This window comes from Bos grunniens, chromosome 17 (assembly GCF_055505025.1).
Source record: "Bos grunniens cultivar Pamir isolate PY7600 chromosome 17, Bosgru_T2T1.0, whole genome shotgun sequence".
Taxonomy (NCBI): Eukaryota; Metazoa; Chordata; class Mammalia; order Artiodactyla; family Bovidae; genus Bos; species Bos grunniens.
Window position 1 is genome coordinate 73,317,435 of NC_141181.1, and position 19,131 is coordinate 73,336,565.

Genomic DNA, 19,131 nt, shown 5'->3' on the forward strand with positions numbered 1-19,131 from the left:
CCTGCCTCCCTCCTGACCGCAGAGGTGGCTTGGGTGAGGTTGGCAGAGCATGGGGGAGCAAGGCCGGCTGGCCTTCCAAGGGCAGGTGGGGCCTCTCTGAGTCCAGTGTTCCCATCTGCACACAGAGTCACAGGCAGCCTCACAGGCTGGACACCACTGCTGGTGCCTGAAGCCCTCCAGCTGCTGCATGTGGCACCAACCTTTGCCCGCTGCGCCCCGGTCACCCTTGTCCCAGGCTTGGCTTACTGGGTCATTGTGGAGCACACTCGATTCCCAGACACGTGGGAGGTAAGTGGGAGTCAGGACCCCTAGCCTTGGTGTTCTTGGCCCGCCCCCAGCCACCACGCACAGCCGCCTCCCCAGTGGATGCTGGGTGCCACCGGTGATTCCTGCCACGGAGCGGAGGCGTGTCCCCCACCGTGCAGGCGGGGAGCCTGAGGTCGGGCTCACAGCGCTGGCAGGAGGCAGAGGCTTGTCCCTGGTGTCAGCCCTCCCACCACGGCCCATGCACGTGGCCGCAGCACCCAGCTTCCAGACCGGGAAGAAGTTCTCCCCTCAGGCCCATCTGAGACCAGAGGACTGGCCCCGTCACTCTCAGTGGTTGTCATTCTGAGGTCAGGGTGAGTGTGGACCTGGACCCAGTGCTCCTGGGTGGCTGTAACTATCTAGGCCCCCAGGTGCGCCCACCACTGCTAAAGCCTGTAGATTCAAAGCCCTTCCTGGCAGCAGTGGGGGGCACCCGTTCTGGGGCCACACGTTTCACCCTCCGAGCTCGGATGTTCTGGCTCTTCTGGCCTGGGGCTTGGGCCTACCATGCACCCAAAGGTCTGTGTGGTGGGAGTGAGCTGAGGCCTGCAAGCCACTGTGGACTGTGGGAGAGGACACTGGGAGACTGTTTCTCCCAAGTCAGCACCACGGCCAGCGCCCTCCTTGTTGGCTGCGGAGCCTGGGAGATGACCCCTATGTGGGGGGGCCGTGGGTGTTGGCTGGGGAAGGGGGAGATGGGTGTGGACCCACAGGGAGAGGGGTGCTGAGCAGGGCTGGGTGGCAGATCAGCCTGCCTCCAGCAGGAGGCTGTGGGGGGTGGGCGTGTGGTAAGGGTGTGGGTACACCCAGGAAAGCCTGGGGGACGTGCTGCAGCCTCTGGGGGTCAGTAACCGGGGCCAGAGCTGGAGACACCGTGGGAAGGGCCTGGTTGCACTCTGAGGACCAGCTGCTGGGCTGCCCAGTGGGGATGGAGAGATGACAGGCTGTGGTCCAGGCCACACCTATATGAGCTGCCCAGGCTTTCTGGACATGTGTCTCTGGGGCCAGGAGGCTGTGGACACCTTGCTCTCAGGGCTGCACAGCCTGCTCCCCCGCCTGGGCTGAGCTTCTGCCTGAGCTGACCCCGCAGCTGCCACACGCAGGGAATGGCCTCTGTCAGCTCTCCCGTTCCGCCCCTCTGGTGAGGCCACATTCCTGGCTGCCTCACCCTCACCCCATCCTGGGGACCAGCCCCCGAGATCAGCCTGTCGGGCAGGAGAGGCCCTGTGGGCTGTGTGACCTCGGCCCAGGCCCTGGCCTTGCTGAGCTCGGGGCAGCAGGTGGACGAGGTGGACACTGATGCCTCCTGGCCTTCATCCCTGAGGGGGCATGCGAGAGTCTCCCTCAAGCCTCCAGGTCCTCTGGCACAATCCAGCCTGGACCAGGGGACACTTCCATCGTGGCTGGTACCGGGTGATGGGTTTCAACCTGCTCGGAAGCTCCCAGGGGCTGTGTTCCATCCTGCAGAGACAGGCCTGCGGTGGCTTTGCTTGGTGGCTGGTGTGGGACTTGTGGGCATGTGGTCCCCTGACGGCTGTCTGGGGAGGGATGGGGGCACAGGGCATGGTTTCTGCTGCACGCACGTCAGGCCACCCTGGGTTACCCGAGGAAGGACCTGATTTTGCCCAAGTGCTGCTCCAATGTGACCCTTCCTGGTACTGAGTGGGTGGCTGGGAGTGTGATCCCAGTGCCAGGGAGCTGGGGGGTGTTGGCCTGCCATCTGGCCTCTCAGTGGAGGGCAGCTGCCTGCTCGAGGCCCAGAGGAACTCTGTGCCAGGCCTGCTAAGTGCATCACCCCCTTCTGTGCTGTGGTGCAGACACCACCGCCACCACCCACTTTACAGACAGGACAGTGGAGGCCAAGGGGACTTGGGTAGACCCACGCCCTGGCAGCCCCTCCCGCTGTTTCACCTGTCCCCCACCCCAGCCACAGGGCTGCAGAGGGTGTTCTGGCCCCTGTGACCATCAGCCCTGTGTCCCTGAGGAGTCCCTCTGCCCAGCTTTGCTGATATTAGGCCACCATTAATCCACTTCCTCATCTCTTATTCATCAAAGCCACATGCAGCAGCTGCTGGGGCCGTGCAGGGAAGGGGTGACAACCCGACCCCCGGCAGCCGCATGCCCCGCATCCTGCTGGGCCTGCCCAGCTCCAAACGACTCCAACCTCCACAGCAGTCAGAAGCCTCTTCCCACAGGGAGGCCTCAGGGGTTCACCCTGCAGGGCGTGCCCCTCCCACCCACGGGAGGTGTGTGCGTGACACCATGTTGGCCCTCACGCAGCCCCAATCCCCGGTCCCATGGCCAGTCTCTGGGATGGGAGCCTGGGCCTGGGAAGGGGCTGTGTGGAGCTGTGGCCCTGGCCCCTGCCCTCCCGCCCCCGGCTGCATCCCTTCTCCTGACTCCTAGGCTGGGCTGAGTCCCCAAGGCTCCCTGCGGGCAGGCGCAGCGTCCTGTCTCAGGGAGTGTAGGTGGCCGGCCCCTGCCTGGGAGCCAGCTGGGGCCTTGCTGGGGCCTGAGTAGGACACTCCTGGTCCCTGGGGAGCCCAGAGTCTGTGCAGGGGCCGCACTCCGGAAGGCAGGGTCCTCAGGCTTCGCCCCAGGCGGCAGGCTTGATTCGCGCCCCTCCCCCACGCCTGCAGGGAATGCAGATCCTTCCAGAGCCACCCACCCAGCAGTGACAGCTAAATTGGGAGCCGCTGTTCACACCAGGAGCCGGCGAGCGGTCAAAACCGGGTCGGGGGAGGGGGCACTGGGCCCACAAGCGCCCAGCAGGCTGGGGAAGGCGGCCGGGGCTGCCGGGTGGAGTGGGCATGAGTGGAGGGTAGGGTGGACTGTGCAGACCCGCCCGGAGCCACAGGGAGAGGTTCCTGTGGGGCCGACCCGGGCTGAGTGAGCACCCAGTGCTGCTTTTCCTGGGGTTCACTGGACCCCGAGACCTTCTCCAGGCTGCCTCAGTCCATGGGGCGTGAAGACTGATTCCATTCTCCCAGTGGAGGGGCAAAGGGCAGGGTAGGGCCAGTCCAGCTGGAGCTCAGCACTCGCCCCCAGAGTGTACTGTGAAGCCCCCGGCCCTCCTCCCCTCAATGCCTTCATCCGCTCCATTTCTCAGTCATTTAGTCATTCAACAAACACACTGAAGGCCCATTCCAGATACCCTTAAGTGTCTCCAGACTCAGGTCCTCTCACTCTCACAGGATACAGATTGGGAGGCTGAGCTCCAGGGGGAAAGCCTTGTCCTGGGGTCACTTCTGTACGGAAGGGTCACCCAGAAGCCCACAGGGACTGACGTTCAATGGAGTGGGCAGCTGAAGCAGAGCCAGCTTGGGATTCACCCACTGCCCCGACACCCTGCTGGGGGGCTCAGCCTGAGGTCCCGAAGCTCTGCCCCTGGCAAACGGCTCTTCACCCTGGAGCCTCCGGACAGAGGGCCATGCCCCACACCCCAGCCTATTCTGGAGCGAGCCTCACCTTGCCCCCTGCCCCCTGCCCCCTGCCCAGGGTCACAAGCAGGGAACAGGACAGGGGCCAGACGTTGCCTTCAAGTGATAGAGGCCTCAGTGGCCAGTCCTGGAGACTAGGGTCCTGCCTGGGACTCTCCAGGTGCAGTTCCGAGCTTCCTCATCTGTTCAGCAGGTCCTATTGCCCGCCTTCCCCCAGGGCTGAAGGGCATGTGTGCAATGTCTGGCTTGAGGAGGGGGCTCCAAGGCGGCTGCAGCAGCAGGCAGGCCTCTGAGACCGGGGTATTTTTAGCCAGGATTCCTGCTGACAGGCCAGGCTGGCCGAGGTTTGCTGCCAGCCGCAGAGGCGCTTCTCCCAGCCTGCATCAGGATGCACAGGGTCTTCCCTCCCCAGCCCAGCCCCTGCTCCGGGCCTCTGCCCCTCACCTATCCAGGTGCAGCCTTCCCGGTCAGGGGGCTGGTTCCTCCCAGGGGGGAGGCTGTCCCAGGTCAGACACTCCGGGAACTGAGCCTGGCCCTGGGGGACTGCTGAGCGCAGGTGAGGGGAGACCCTGCTACGGAGCCATCTGCTGCCCAGGTCCTGGGCCTCGGGCTCGGGTTGCCACTCCTGACTCGCCTAAGGGTGGGGTTTCTGGGAGGCTCTAGTCAGCGCACGGGCTCCAGGCTGCAGGGTCTGTCCGAGGGCCCCCTGGCTGCAGCCTCTCTGCCCCGCTGCCGGCCCCCTCCGGAATGACTAGTCAGCAGAGTGGCCAGAGCCACCAGCCCCGGGCCCGGCTCCTCGCCCCCCGGACACCACTGCCTAGTGCCGCCCACCTGCTCCGGCCACTGGGTCTCTCTAGCCTGTCCTACAGGGTGGGCGGCTCTGCATGTGAGCACGGGGCCACGCCTGGGCCCGCAGAGCTTCCTGGCTCAGCCAGAACCGTGTCCCTTCCCACAGACAGGAGAGGACACCCGGAAAGGTACTGCGCCCGGGCCGCGCCCTCCGCACGCTCCACTCCCCAGGGGCAGGGGCCGAATCACGGTCCAGCACGCTGGACAGCGCCGCGCCTGCGCACTCTGCGCGAGGGCGGGCCGGGGGCGGGGCCGCGGGCGCAAGTCAGGGGCGGTGGCCCGGCGCGGGGGTTGCGTCGGGGGGGCCCCCGCTGGAGTGCCGACTGGTGGTTCTCTGGGTAAATCAGGAGGCCTTGCCAAAGTAATTCTGAGCAAGCAAAGAAACCCTGGAAAAAATTTTAAAATAAGCATACTGAGGGAGACGGGCCATGTGGGATCCCAAAATATACTTTAGAACCACAGTAATTAACACAACCCATGGACAGTCAGATGATGGGAGAGAAAGCCCAGAAAGAGGCTTCAGTGCGAATGTGAGACGGGAGCAGGTGAAATCCAGGAGGAGAAACGGATTATCCAATAAATAATTCAAAATATATAACAAATACATCATTTTAGGACAACTAAACAGACATTTGGGGGATATGTTTGGATTCCCTACCCCACTCCTGATACTAAAATAAGTTCCAAATGGACTACAGCTTTAAAAAGTATAAAACCCATAAAACTACTACAAGAAGAAGGAAAAAAACCTGTAAATTGAATCATTCTAGGAACTATACAAAAACCAGAGATGGATATATCCAACCTCATAAAAATAAAAGGCAGATGCTTGGCAGTGAGTGGGGGGCACAAGATAAAAAGATAAACAGCATACTGTGGGAATATCTGCGACTCACCTCACAAAAAGACACTTTCTGCTACATTCAAAGAATTCTCACCCATCAATGACGAAAAGACCAACAACTCAAGAGAAAAAAGACCAAGATATGAAATGAGTCCATCAAAACAGGCTCAAGCTGACTCAAAATAAGAAACATACAAATGTAAATTATGGCGGGATAAGCGACCCTGGTGATCCAATGCAGGGGCTGTGGGTTCAATCCCTGGTCAGGGAACTAAGATCCCATGTACTTTGTCCCAGATGCCACATGGTGTGGCCAAAAATTAAAAAAAAAAAAAAAAATGACAGTGAGATGCCGTCTCCTGACCCTCTGACAGGGCAACAGAGCCCATTAAGGCTCAGGGACTCACGTTGTGAGAGGTGGTGGTGCTTTAGTTGCTAAGTCATGTCGGACTTTCTTGACCCCGTGGACTGCAGCCCACCAGGCCCCTCTGTCCATGGGATTCTCCAGGCAAGAATACTGGAGTGGGTTGCCATTCCCTTCTCCAGGGGATCTTCCTCACCCAGGGATCGAACCTGGGTCTCCTGCAAGCTGCAGGCAGATTCTTTACCTACTGAGCTACAGGGGAAGTCCTGTGAGAGAGGGCACGCCTGCATAGATGGCTGGGGGTGACGAGGTGAAGGAGTCAGCCTCAGGTGGGGCTGGGCCGTCAGATGCTTGGAGACGGAGAGGGACACACACTCCTGGGCCCCTTTTATCCACATCTCAGGTTGGAGATCCAGTGACAACAGAAAATAAATCGTTATTTGCAAATAGCCCAAATGCCCTCCGCCCCAGCTGTGGCGGGCAGCAGGCAGGGGCTCTCCTGGTGCCCAGCCATGTGGTGCCCGCACCAGGTGCCCCGCCATCTGCCCGTGTCCTCGCTGGCGTGGGGCTAGCAAGACCTGCCCTAGGCTGTCGCCCCGCGGTCCCACTTCTCAGCCACAGGGCCCGACTGACAGGGGCATGGAGGCCCTGCGCTCCCAGCACCCCCAGGAGGGCCACCACCCATCCCCGGGAGTCCTGTTGACTTTGCCCACACCGCTGCGTCACATCCAAGCCAGGCCCACTGGTCATGGGCCAGCAGACTCTGGGCTCCCATCCGCTGGCTGCGTGTCCCCAGTCAGGCCCTTGCCCTTCCAGCCTCAGGCCCCTGTTGCTGAAATGCAGTGACACCAACTTCTTAGGAGGTGCAATTAACAAGCGAGGGGCAGGCAGGAGGGATGTGGGGGGAGCGGCCTCCCTGGCGGGGTCCCTGACTTTGCAGGTGCCGCGTGGGGCTATCCGTGGGAGGTAAGGAGACAACAGTCTCATTTGGAGAAGAGGTGGGTAATTTAGGAGCGCTGCCTGGAAGAGGCAGGTGGCTGCTCCTGAGTGCTGGGCTGGGGTGGCTAAGGCTGACTGTCCTGTCCTCAGGGACCAACTTGGTGCCCATGAAGAGTGAGCGGGTGCTTGACCCGCTGGACCGCTGGGCAGCCCCTGGGGCTGTGCTTCGGGGAGCAGAAGCTGGGTGGGACCTGCTCTCACTGCAGCCGAGCATGGTCTCCCTTGTCCATCTCTCACCAGCTTGTCTTGGCCTGGCAGAGCCTTTAGGGGGGAGAAGGTCATCCTTTCAGTGGAGGCTGATGGAGGCGGGATGGCAGCGGGAAGGGGCTGAGAACTGGGGGAGACGCCTGCAGAGGCTGCTCAGCTGCCCAGTCAGAAGCTCCTCCTGTGTACCCCTTGGGGAGCAGGCTGTGCCCCACCCAGGCCCCAGGATGCGGAGACCCCGTGTGGGGGACCGGGCTCCCGGGAAGGAGAGTCCAGCCCCAGGAGCGTGGATCACAGCCGCACACGCGTCGGGTGCTGATCATGGTGCAGACGTGGCCGCGGCCTGGCCCAGGTCTGCAGATGGGGGACTGAGGCCCAGGAGGGCGCCCACGTGCACAGGAAGTGAGGAGGGGGAGCCCACAGCCCGGTGAGCGGGCGGGGGTCACCGTCTCTGCCCCACCAGGCCTGACTCCCTCAAGCCCCCGATGCCCGGTGGGTTGGGGGCCCAGCTGATGAACCACACCTCTGTATCCCTTTGTTCTTGAGGAGTTTCAGGGACTCAGAGGCAGTTCCTTCAGTGGGTAAAGGACATCAGGTAAAAAACCGAGGAAAGAAGGAGTACAGGCTGCAGTTGGTAACAGTGACGTGTCGATGTTGGTTCACTGATCACACGCCCTAAGTAGACTGCTAACGGCAGGGGAAGCCGGGGGGCTCCGCGTGGGAGCGCCCTGTGTTCTGCTCTCGGTTCTTCTGTAAATGTAAAGACTGTTCTAGAATTTTAAAGTTTATTTGAAAAAAGAAGAAGAAGAGATGGGGGGCTCCCCTGGTGGCTCAGTGGTGGAGAGCCCACTTGCCAGTGCCGGGGACATGGGTTTGATCCCTGGTCCAGGAAGACCCCACGTGCCTTGGCGCAGCTAAGCCTGGGAGTCAGAGCTACTGAGCATGCGCTGTAGCACCCAGGAGTCACAGCCGCTGAAGCCTGCGTGCCTCACGGCCCGTGTTTGCAGCCAGAGAAGCACCGCACTGAGAAACCTGTGCTCTGCAAGTAGAGAGGAGAGAAAGCCCATGCAGCAACGAAGACCCAGCACAACCAAAAATAAACGAATAATGTTTTTAGAAAAAGATGTGTGGGGGTCTATACGAGGGAGCGGGTGGGCCCTCCCTCCTGGACTACCTGTTTCCTCCCTGCTGGGCCCAGCACCGTGCTGCCCTCTCCTAACCAATGCCACCCCCTCCTCACGCCCCCCCAGCACCTTCTGGACTGCTCTTCCGGGCGGGGGGAGGCCCGGTGGGCGTGACCCCCCATGCCACACCACTGGGCCTGGCGATGGGTCTCACTCTGCACTCAGCACCCAGCCCGGCTTGGCCTCTTTTGAGCTCCCAGAGGGTTGGGCCGTGGGCTGGGTCCGCCCCCACCTCCTGTGGGGGTGTGGGCTCCTTCAGTCTCTTCTGCAGAAAACAGGGAGCGCTGGGTGACCCCTGCCCGCCCCACGGCCCCGGAGCTCTGTCCTTCCCTCGCTGAGCGGCGGCCTCGTTGCCAGGCTGGGGCTCCTGCGACAGAACAGGGGCTGGGTGGCTCCTGCGAATCTCCGGGGGGTTGAGGAGGTTGCCTGTGCTCACTGGGGCTTGCCCGGCCATGTCCACCTGCTGGAGGAGGGCCAGCAGGGCTCTGCTGCAGTAAGCTTTCCCTCCGCTGGGCCTGGGTGCACAAAAGCTCAAACCAGGCGATGTCTGTGTGCTTATCTCCAGGAGTGATGAGAGGCTGAGCGCCCAGCTCTGTTACTGACCACTGTGAGCCAGCCCCTAGGACCCAACATACTGGAGGCTCTGTCAGTCCCAGCCTCCGCCCCCCTCTCCTTCCACAGTGGGAGGCCTCACACGGGGCTCTCCTGGAGCCTGGAGCCCTGACCCGGCCCCATGGTGCCCACAACCACCAGAAGCCCCCGTCTGGGGACCTGGGGCACAGTGGGCAGCCCCCGGAGGTGGCTAGGCCCCTTCTCTGCTGGGACTGGGTCTGCACGTGCACCAGACCCCATGCGGGCATCTCCTGGGTTCTGTGACGGCATCGCCTGGTCATGACAAGGGAAACCAGAGCCCCCCAGGCTCTTTGCAGAAGGCAGTGCCTGCTCGCAGGAGTTTCCCATTAAACATGGAGGGAGGGCTGCCTGGGAACTGGGCCCTGTCACGGGGTCCCAGCCTACATGCCCTCCGTGCTTTGTGTTCACACCCATCGCCTGCTCTAGGGGCTGGGACCGTGGCCCCCTCAGCGCTCCCTGTGGGGGTGAGGGCTACCGTGGGCCCGGGGCGTCCAGGCCAGGGACGGCGGATACAGAGCGTAGCCCCATGGGGCCTGGGGAGCAGCCTGGCTCCCGTCCCCCAACCGTAAACTCCAGGGAAGGCCCTCACCAGCCAGCCTGCCGTAGGGCGTGGGGTGGCCAGTGAGGTCCCTGCTGGGTCGACCTCTCCAGACTGCCTGGATTGGGACACAGGGGCAGGGTCTTCTCCTAAGTCATGAGGCCCCCAAAGAGCCCAGCCCCCCATCCTGACGTCTGGGGACAGGTGTCTGAGGGCCGATGGCTGCTTCCATCAGGCGGAGGGGACCATTGAACCTCGAGGTTGTCCCAGATGCCCCCGAGGGCCACAGAGAGTGGGTGACACCCCAAAGGGTCAGCCCTCCGCACCGTGCCAGGGGTCGGGAAGGCAGTGGCTGCAACCGGGAAGTTCTGTTGTGGACGTCTGCAGTTGCATGAGTCTGAGGAGATGATTAGAGGGTAGACTCTGGGGAGATGAAGTGTGAGTGGTATTCAGGGCGTGGAGAAAGACCCTGAGACACCGTGAGTGGGGTGACTTGGACTCAGGCCTGCACAGTGGACCTGCAGACCGGGGCGGAGGCAGTTGGTCTGGGATCAGGGGCCCCGTGCCGTGCCTGCTGTGGGCGTGCAGGGGCCTGAGCCTCATGGGCCCTGTAGGCTCCACAGCTGTGCCCTGTGCACACGCAGTTTTCCCGGGAGTGAGGAGGGCGCGTCCACTCCACTGCGCACAGCCCTGCGGTGCCCACGTGCCCAGCGCCTCCTGGGCTGCAGAGAGGCTGCAGGAGCCGAGGCCGCCAGGCCTCAGTGTCCCCGGCTCTGAATAAGATCCTGAGAGAAGCAGCAGGAGCCAGTTGTGGCTGAGCCCGGCGTTTCACGGGACGGAGAGGAGGCGGCACGAGCTGCCAGCATCCCGGCTTCCCCCAGCGGCCCGCCGGGACAGGAGGGAAAGCCTTGAAGTGCCAGGGCTTTGAATCCCATCTCCATGGCAACGTGTGGGCACAAAGGGCTGGGTGAGCTGGCTGCGGGGCTGTGGTGGCGCGAGGCTGGGAGGAGAAGGGGCCTTTCATTTATGAGGACAGAGTGCGGGGAGCAGGGCTGCTCCCAGCCGGGCCCGGCCAAGCTCTGGAGGCTGTGCCCCGTGCCCCGCGGCCAGCACCAGCCCGCACAGCCCCAGGCCCCCTGGCCCATCCCAGAGAGCAGAGCAATCAGTCACGGGGGGTAAATCAGTCACGGGCAGGGCCGCAGCGAGCGTCCAGCGCACACCCAGCCTGAGAAACCGCCCAGAGGCCCAGGGGCGGAGGGAGCCCCGCCGTCCCTGGCACCCCAGTCTGCAGGGCGTGCTCACTAGAACAGGCGCAGGGAATGTGGCAATGTGGCCGAACTCAGTTGCCACCTAAGGTCCTCTCAGAGAAGGAGACTGGGATGGGCCCGCCCAGGAGCGAAGGCCCCGAGGCAGGGCAGAGCCGGGAGAATCTAGGGTGGGTGGGACGCCGGGAGCCCCCCAGAGACCCCCTCAACCCCGCCCCCGGCCACTGGCGCTCGCCCCCTCCAACGTCAGGTGCGTCCTGCCTGCTTTCGCTGCACCCATGTCCGCGCCCTGCTTCCAGCTGCCGGCCCCACCTGCCCCGAGTGTCCCTCAGCGCTCACACCCATCCCTGAGCGGCCACATGCAAGGGACATGGGCCAGGGAGATACTGACCCAGAGACTTGGGGGCCACCCAGAAACCACCCCCAGGAAGCAGCGGTTTCTCTGCACTTTTAAAAACATCCGGGCCCCCTCCACCCAGGTCTGGGCGGGCTGCCCTGTGCCCAGGTGTCCCTGCCGAGCCCCACATGCCAGACGTGAGGTTTCACCAGCTCCACACCCCACACTTCTGTGAGCGCTGCTCCAGCCTCAGGGAACTCACACCCCTCATACCCCTCACACCCCTCACACACCCATCACACCTCTTCACACCCTTCACACACCCATCACACCTCTCACACCTCTTCACACCCTTCACACACTCATCACACCTCCTCACATCCCCTCACACCCCTCACACCCCCTCACACCCCTCAAACACCCATCACACCCCTCACAAACCCCACTCACCCCCTCACACCCCTCACACCTCCTCACACCCCCCACACCGCTCACACCCCTCAAACCCCCCTCACACCCCTCACACCCCTTACACCCCTCACACCATCTCACACCCAAAACACCCCCCACATCCCCTCATATCCCTCACACCCTCTCACACCCCTCACACGCCCCTCACACCCCTCTCACCCCTCACATCACTCCCCTTAAGCTGGGCTGCCGCTTTCCCTGTGGCACTGGTTTGGGTCTCCCCGTGATCTCTGCTGTCTATGGTGTCGCACAGAGTTGGACATGACTGAAGTGACTTAGCAGCAGCAGCAGCAGCAGCATGACCTCTGGGTCGGTTTGGGGAAGATCCAAGTGTCAAGTCTGGGGTCTGAGCCCAGGGACAGGGAAGTGAGGGCCCCTGGGAGCCAGGCAGGACCGTGCAGAAAGGGAGGGGGCGCGGGTGGGCCTGGGTGGGCTGTGCAATCTGGTGGCCAGCTCACGGCTCCTTCTCCCCAGGGGACCCTGCCTATTCTGAAGGGGGACCCTCCAGCTCAGGGGGCCTGGAGGACTGTGCTCCTCAAACTGCGACCCCCTCCCAGACCACCTTGGGCTGTGCCCACTGCCCTCCCCTGCAGGGCTCCCGCCCAGACGGGCCCCAGCTGCTCCCAGCGCTCAGAGAAAGAGCTGGGAGCTTCCACCTGCCCGTCGGTTCCCACAGACCCCCGCCAGCCCCACCGAGGACGTCCTCCCACTACATCGGTCTGACACTCCAATCCCACATCAGCTCCCCTGCAGAGACGAGGGGCAGCAAGGTGAGGTCTGGGAGCCAGGGAGCCCAAGCTCAGGCCAGGAGCCCTCAATGCTGCCCAGGCCTCAATGCCACCTCCCCGCCAGACTCCGTGTGGCCGGACTCTCCCCAGGCACAGCCTCTGCCCCTCCCTCTGAGGCTGGGAGCTGTGTCCCCCTGTCCTGTGCCCACTGGAGACCTCAGGCCTCTGAACCTGGATGAGTGGGCATTGTGAAACGGGGCACAGACAGGCACAGAGCTGGTGAATGCAGCGAGGAAACTCAGTGATGGGATGGGAGGTCTGGAGGTGACCCTGCCAGCCAGCTGGCTGGACCAGGCAGATGGCCTCTGCTCTGTGCGGGGAAGGGGTCGTGCGTGGGCTGGCCAGGGGCTCTGTTCGTTTGTAAGAGGGGTGGGCTGTCTGTAAGGCAGCTCCACGGCCTCTGCTGCCCTCTGCTGGCCAGCTCTGGCCCTCAGCTCCCCTGCAGGCTCAAAGGGCCTGGACCCCAAGAAAACAAACCAGGAGGTGCAAGGGCCAGGCTTCAGGCTTCCCTGGTGGCTCAGACGGTAAAGAACCTGCCTGAAGTGCAGAGGAGACCGTGGTTCGATCCCTGGGTTGGGCAGGTCCCCTGGAGAAGGGAACGGCTACCACTCCAGGGTTCCTGCCTGCCACAGCTACTGAAGGCTGCGTGCCCTACAGCCTGTGCTCCACAATCAGGAAAGCTTCTGCAATGAGAAGCCTGGACTCTGCAAAGAAGGGCAGCCCCGCTCACCCCAACTAGAGCAAAGCCTGCACAGCAATGGAGACCCGGCACTGCCAAAACTAAATAAATGAAACATGTTAAAGGGAAAGGAAACCAGCTTGTTCGAAACCTGTGAAGTACTCTGAGGGGCTGAGAGTAAGGCCTGGGTGGTCCAGACAGAGGCTCCTGGACTGTGGGAAGGGGACTAAGGCAGAGGTGGGGGCACCTCAGGACTCTGTTTTAGTATTGTGTGTGTGTGCTTGTGTGTATGTGTATGAGTGTGTGTACGTGTATGTGTGTGTATGTATATGTGTGCATGTGTGTGTAAATGTGTGTATGTGTATCAGCATGTGTGTATGTGTATGTATATGCACGTGTATGTGTGTATGAGTGCGTGTGTGTATATATGCATATGTATGTGTTTGTAACTGTGTGTGTATGAGTATGTGTGTGTTTATGCATGTGTATGTGTGTGTAAATGTATATATGCATGTATGTGTATGACTATGTGTGTGTACGTGTATGTGTGTATAAGTGTGTGTGTGTGTGTATGCATGTGTACGTGTGTTGGTAAATATGTGCATGTGTGTATATGCATGTGTATGAATATGTGTGTATGTGTGTATGTGTATGAGTGTGTGTATTTGTGTATATGCATGTGTGTATGTGTTTGTAAATGTGTGTATATATTGTGTATAAGTATGTATGTGTATGTGCGTGTATGCATATGTATGTGTTTGTAAATGTGTGTGTGTATGAGTATGTGTGTATATGCATGTGTATGTGTGTATAAATGTGTGTGTGTATGAGTGTATGTGTATGCATGCATGTGTGTGTGTGTGTGTGTGTGTAAATGTGTGTATGTGTCTGTGTTGCATTTCTCATCAGCCATCCTGGACCTCTGGGCCCCTGTCCTCACCAGGACCCCCCAGCTGACGTCCTTATGGCCTGGAGGTGGAGCCTGCCCACCGAGCCCTGCAGCCTGCTCTGTCCTAGGCCCTGGGAAGCTTGCTGGGCTCACCTGGGGTGGGCACCTTGTTCCCCACTCTGTGCCCTGGAGGAGGAAGGCAGCCAGCCCCCAGAGCCTCCTGTGTCCCTGCAGCCTCCCTAGAGCAGACAGAGCACACAGCTCTCTGCTCCTGTGGCCCCCCATCTCCCTCATGCGTGTTTACACAGTAATTGAGGAGGGGACGCCCGTGTGCCACTCTCTGCAACACAGTGTCTGCGTGGACCGTCAAGGGCTGGGTTGTCTGTGCCCTGGGTTGCGCGCTGGCCTCTCCAGGAGGTGGCACATTTCACAGGAGGACTGTGCGCTCTGCCGGGGGCAGGGAGGCCAAGGTCAGCGTGCGGACCATGTGGAGGTATGCACAGCTGGGACCAACTTCAAAGTGTGGCAGGAGCAGGAAGGGAAAATCAATGCTGGGCTAAGGCACTGGCAGCCGCAGCTGGGGCGTGCAGGGACCCGCTGGGGGCCCAAGTCCCTGCACCTCCCCCGTGGGAACCTGGGGCAGCGGTGCCAGCGGGCTGGAACCTGGGGCGCTGTTCACCTGGGCCTGCATGCCCTGTGGTGGTTGGGCTCCTGGCCCAGCTGGAGTAGAACTGCTGACTGTGCACGGGGATGGATCCAGACAAGAGCTGGGGACCTTGAACAGTGACCCGGAGACAGCCCAGGCCCGTGCCTGCACCCTGACCGAACCAACCTCCACAGAGCCCTGGTGAGCCTGGGGTGCAGGGAGCTGGTGAGGGGCCGGCCAGGGGCCCACATGTCCATCTTTGACCCGCCCTGATTATTACACAGCACAGTATAAGCTACACAGCTATTTTATGACATGCTTACTTTTGCAAAAAATGATGGCGACTCATTATAAAAAAGGGCAATTGATACGAAGACATTACCATAAAAGACAAGTGTCACCCAGCCTTGGCCTCCTTGATTCACCCATTCGTGCCCCACTTTCACCCCTTTCCGTGGCCTCTGTGGGCACCAGGGAAGTCCCTCAAAATAGTTTTTTAATCATGGAAGTCACCCTGCTTGTTGGGATAAAAAGCTCCAAGCGGGAAGGCATATAAAGGAGCAAGCCTGTGTTTGTCCCGCTGCACCCCTCCCGGGAGACCCCACTGGGCCCAGGCACTCGCAGATACCACCAGAGCAGCTGTCACCCCCATCCCTGGAGAGGCCAAGCGAACCCCCTGGAGAAGCCGGATGGGGCTGGGGGTTACCATCACTGGGCTGGACACAAACGGCATGGCCGGCCCAGTGTCACCAAGAGTCCCGGCTTCTGGTCAACCTCAGGGGACCAGGTGGCGTGTCACATCCTGCTCAGACTCACGGGGTGTGGGGGGCACCCAGGGAGGGCTGCAGTGAGGGGGACCGAAGTCACAGCTTCGCTGGATGGCCTTGCCTCTGAGACTTGGCCCAGGGCCTGCTGGCCACCCACAAGGTTCAGGCCCTGGTGCCCAGCCGTCACCCCTGGGGAACGACCATCACACAGGATGCTCTGGGTGAGGGGCACTTCTAGGTCCACGGCCCCGGGATGGATGGGGGCAGGGTATCCCCTTGCACACAGGAGCCCCGCCTGCCACCTGCTCATCACCAAGCCCTGGGATCCCTGTGGTCCCCCTGGCCTGTGGGAGACCTGGTTTCTGCAGCTTCTCCAGCCCTCCCAGGGGCCACCCGCAGCTATGAGAGCAGAGCTCCGGGTTGTCCGGTGGGCCCGGGGCTTGTGCTAAACACCCTCAGAACCCACTGAATCTTAACAGTGATCCCCACAGCAGGGGCGGAGTAGGGGTACTCTCACTCTCATTTCTGGCGGAAGAGGCCCCAGACCCTCTTTGGCCCAGAGCCATGGCCTGCGGCCTCATCATGCAGTCCCTGAGCTCCTGGCACAAGTGTGCCCGGGATGCAACCTGACCTGGGTCACCACTGGCTGCTGTTCCCCTGTCATGTCATTCTGGTCTTTCTTTACATGACATGCCTGCCCTGTCCTGTTAGAGGTGTCTGCAGTTGAGCCTACGGCCCTCTCCCCGGGCAGGCCCTTCGCTGACCTCAGATGCATAGGCTTAGTAGCCTGGCTCCATTCTCACACCCTTCCTGCTGATACCAGGGGCTGCAGGTCCCCTTCAAGGCCTGAGCCAGGGCAGGCGCCCTACATGCCTGCCTTCCTGGCCTGCAGACCCCCAGTCTGGTGTGGTGACCCTTCCTTTCAATCCTGCAGTGGTCCCTAGGCAGGTTGTTCCTCCCTGCTGGGTCTCAGTTTCTCCTGCATAAACCCGGTCAACAGTCACAGCTCCCTGGGTGGAAGATTGTGATTGCCATGCTTGCCAGCACGTAGAAGACAGTTTTTACAGAGAAAGAATCAGGGTTGGGGAATCTGAATGCCTTTCCTCACACATATTGAAGGGCTTCTCTGGTGGCTCAGTGGTAAAGAAATCTATCTGCCAATGCAGGAGACATGGGTTTGATCCTGGGTCAGGAAGATCCCCTGGAGGTGGAAGTGGCAACCCACTCCAGTATTGCTGCCTGGAGAATCCAGGACTGAGGCGGGCTGCAGTTCATGGGGTCACAAAGAGTTGGACAGGACTGAGCGAGTGATGGAGCACGTGTGCATGAGTGATTAAAAGTCACCAGACAGAACGGCCATGGGGTGAAGAGTGACGCCCATGCAACACAGCAGTGTGTTCTGGGATGGAGCAGACAGTCTCAACATCAGGGGACGCAGTCGCGTTTTAGTAGCTGAGAAAAATGACAAATTCCAGAGTGAAAGGGAGCTCGGGAAGAATCTGGGAGTGCCAGCAGGGAGTGGATAAGGGGATGACATACCCAGGATAGAAGTTACACTCCGGGGGAGCAAATACTGGCACTGTTTGGTACAGGCTGATAAGAGGAAGACAAACCCCAAATTAAACAAATGTGAACGAACTCCTCTGTGTGTAGACAGAGCAAATATATCAGTAGAAATGGGTGCAGAGGAAAGCAGCAAACAGCCATAAATCAGAGTGAGTTCCGACGTGGAGCTGTGATTTGGGCAGACCAATATTTCAGGAAACATGGGTAAGAAGCAGCTGGCAAAATAGTAACTTTGACAGAGTGTCAATGTCCTGCTCACTGAACAAGTGGAAACAGAGCGCTCCCCAGGCATCAGTAGGAGACAACAGGGAGCAGGAGACTCCCAGAGGAAGTGCGCTCTGGGAAGAGCCGGGCGCACGACGTGGCAGAGAGGGGTGGGCGAGTATCCTGAGCCGCTGGGCTGGCTGCCCACTGAAGTCATCACCCAGTTGCTCCCTCCCGGACCCCTTGGCCTTTCCGATGGGCCCTTCCCTGGGGCTGACCGTACAGCCACACTGCTGAGATCCCAGGGGTCTGACCCTTTCAGATCCGCCTCAGCTAAGCTGGGCGATGGGAACCAGAGCTGGAAGGTGGGAACCCAGAGGTGACGTCAGACAGTGAACCCAGCGCGATCCCCGTGCCGGAGGCAGGCCCTGGGGGACTGGCCCGGGTGGCTGGGGTGGTGCCAGGCCCAGCACTGATGACCACACGTCTGTGCTGCCTTGTCTGTGATTTGGCTGGACTTCTCCTTTGTCAGCTGTGTTTCGCCCTGGACTCTACCCTCTATTTCCTGAGTCAGAGCAAGGGTGGAGCTGTCAGTGGACAGGGGCACAGGAAGGTCAGCCCTTGAGCGAACCTGGCATTTCACACGTGCTGTCATTTTGCCCAAATGTGTGTGTGATCAGTCTTCTCCACTCTCAGCGTGGTGAGCTGTGGGACCCCAGGATGCCAACGAACCCCCGACCCTGGCCCCTAACACAAGCTGCACTTTGTCCTGGTCACACGCAGAGGGCTGGGAGTCTGGTCCTTTGCTGGTAACTGGGTGCAGGTGTTCCTAGGGGAACACAGCCTGGACCAGCTGGGCGCATCCAGCCGAGGAGAGACTGGCACCAGCGGGGTGTCTGCATGGAAAGCCAGAGCCAGGGTGCCAGGTGAGGGCTGGACGCACTCCAGGGAAACCCAGGGTTCAGGGCGGGGCCCAGAGGACGAGTCCCCAACCCTGTCACCAGCCTGGAGCCTGGTGTCAGACTTCCCACGTCAGACACGCTCCTTCCTTCAATAAAGACACATCAAGAGGCAGCTGCAGGGGGAACACAGGTGCCTGGGCTTCAAGGGCAAGAGGAAGGAGCTGGGGTCTAGCCAGTGCCCAGCTCGGGATGTATGTGCCTGCTAATGGGCCCTAAGGAGGAGGGGGACAGAGGGAGGGGGCTGGGTGCAGGGGCGGGCAGCAGGCACAGGTGGCCGAGAGCAGCGGGCAGCCCTCACATGACCCGGAGCTCAGAGGAGGGCCTGGCAGACTGACCAGCATGGCGAGAGGGAAGGTGGGAGTAGGGGGTCTGGCCTCTGGGGGCCGGTGACCCTGGCTGAGCCAGCAGCCTTGTCCGGATAGCAGCAGGGAGTCCCTGAAGGGTTTCGGGGAGGAGGGAAGCTTATCCATGAAAGGAAAATGGGGCAGTCTGTTGGCCACAGCCAGCTCACAAGGCTGGCCTACTCTTGGGGAGCTTAGTTTCTTTCTTTCTTTTTTTTTTTAATATTGCTTTCTTTGGTTGCACTGGGTCTCAGATGCAGCTTGAGGGATCTAGCTCCCTTACCAGGGATCAGACTTGGGCCCCCTGCTCTGGGAGTGTGGTGTCTCCGCTCCTGGACCCCCAGGGGACGCCCAGGGGAGCTAAGTTTCTGAGCTGATGGAAGGACCCTCAAGTCCCTGACCCTTGGGCCTTGACTTGCCCGTCCCCCGTGTCTCTCCTTTTTTGTCTTCAGCTCCAACAGGGGAAAGGGGGGAAGAGGCCCGTGACAAAGTCGAGAAGCCTCCATCAATGTGGACGTGATGATGGGGTCCCCAGGGGACATTAGCAAGCTCTGGGGGAGGGGTGCTGCTGGCGTCTGGCACAGAGAAGCCTGGAAGGTGCTGCTGAAGATTCTGTGACACACAGGACCGCCGCACAGTCACGCAGTCCCCAAGTCAGGGCGTCCAAGGTGAGCCTGGTGGTCCATGCCTGCCCCTTGGGTGGGCGGTGGGACCGGGAGGGCGGGAGAGAATGGAGTTGGCAAGATTCCTTCAGCGCTTGGGCCTTAGGCCAGGGAGAGGACGGTCGGTGGGAGGGTTTCCCAAAGCGCCTTTACACTGGAGGAGAAGCAGCATCACCCTCGCCTTCCCGGATTC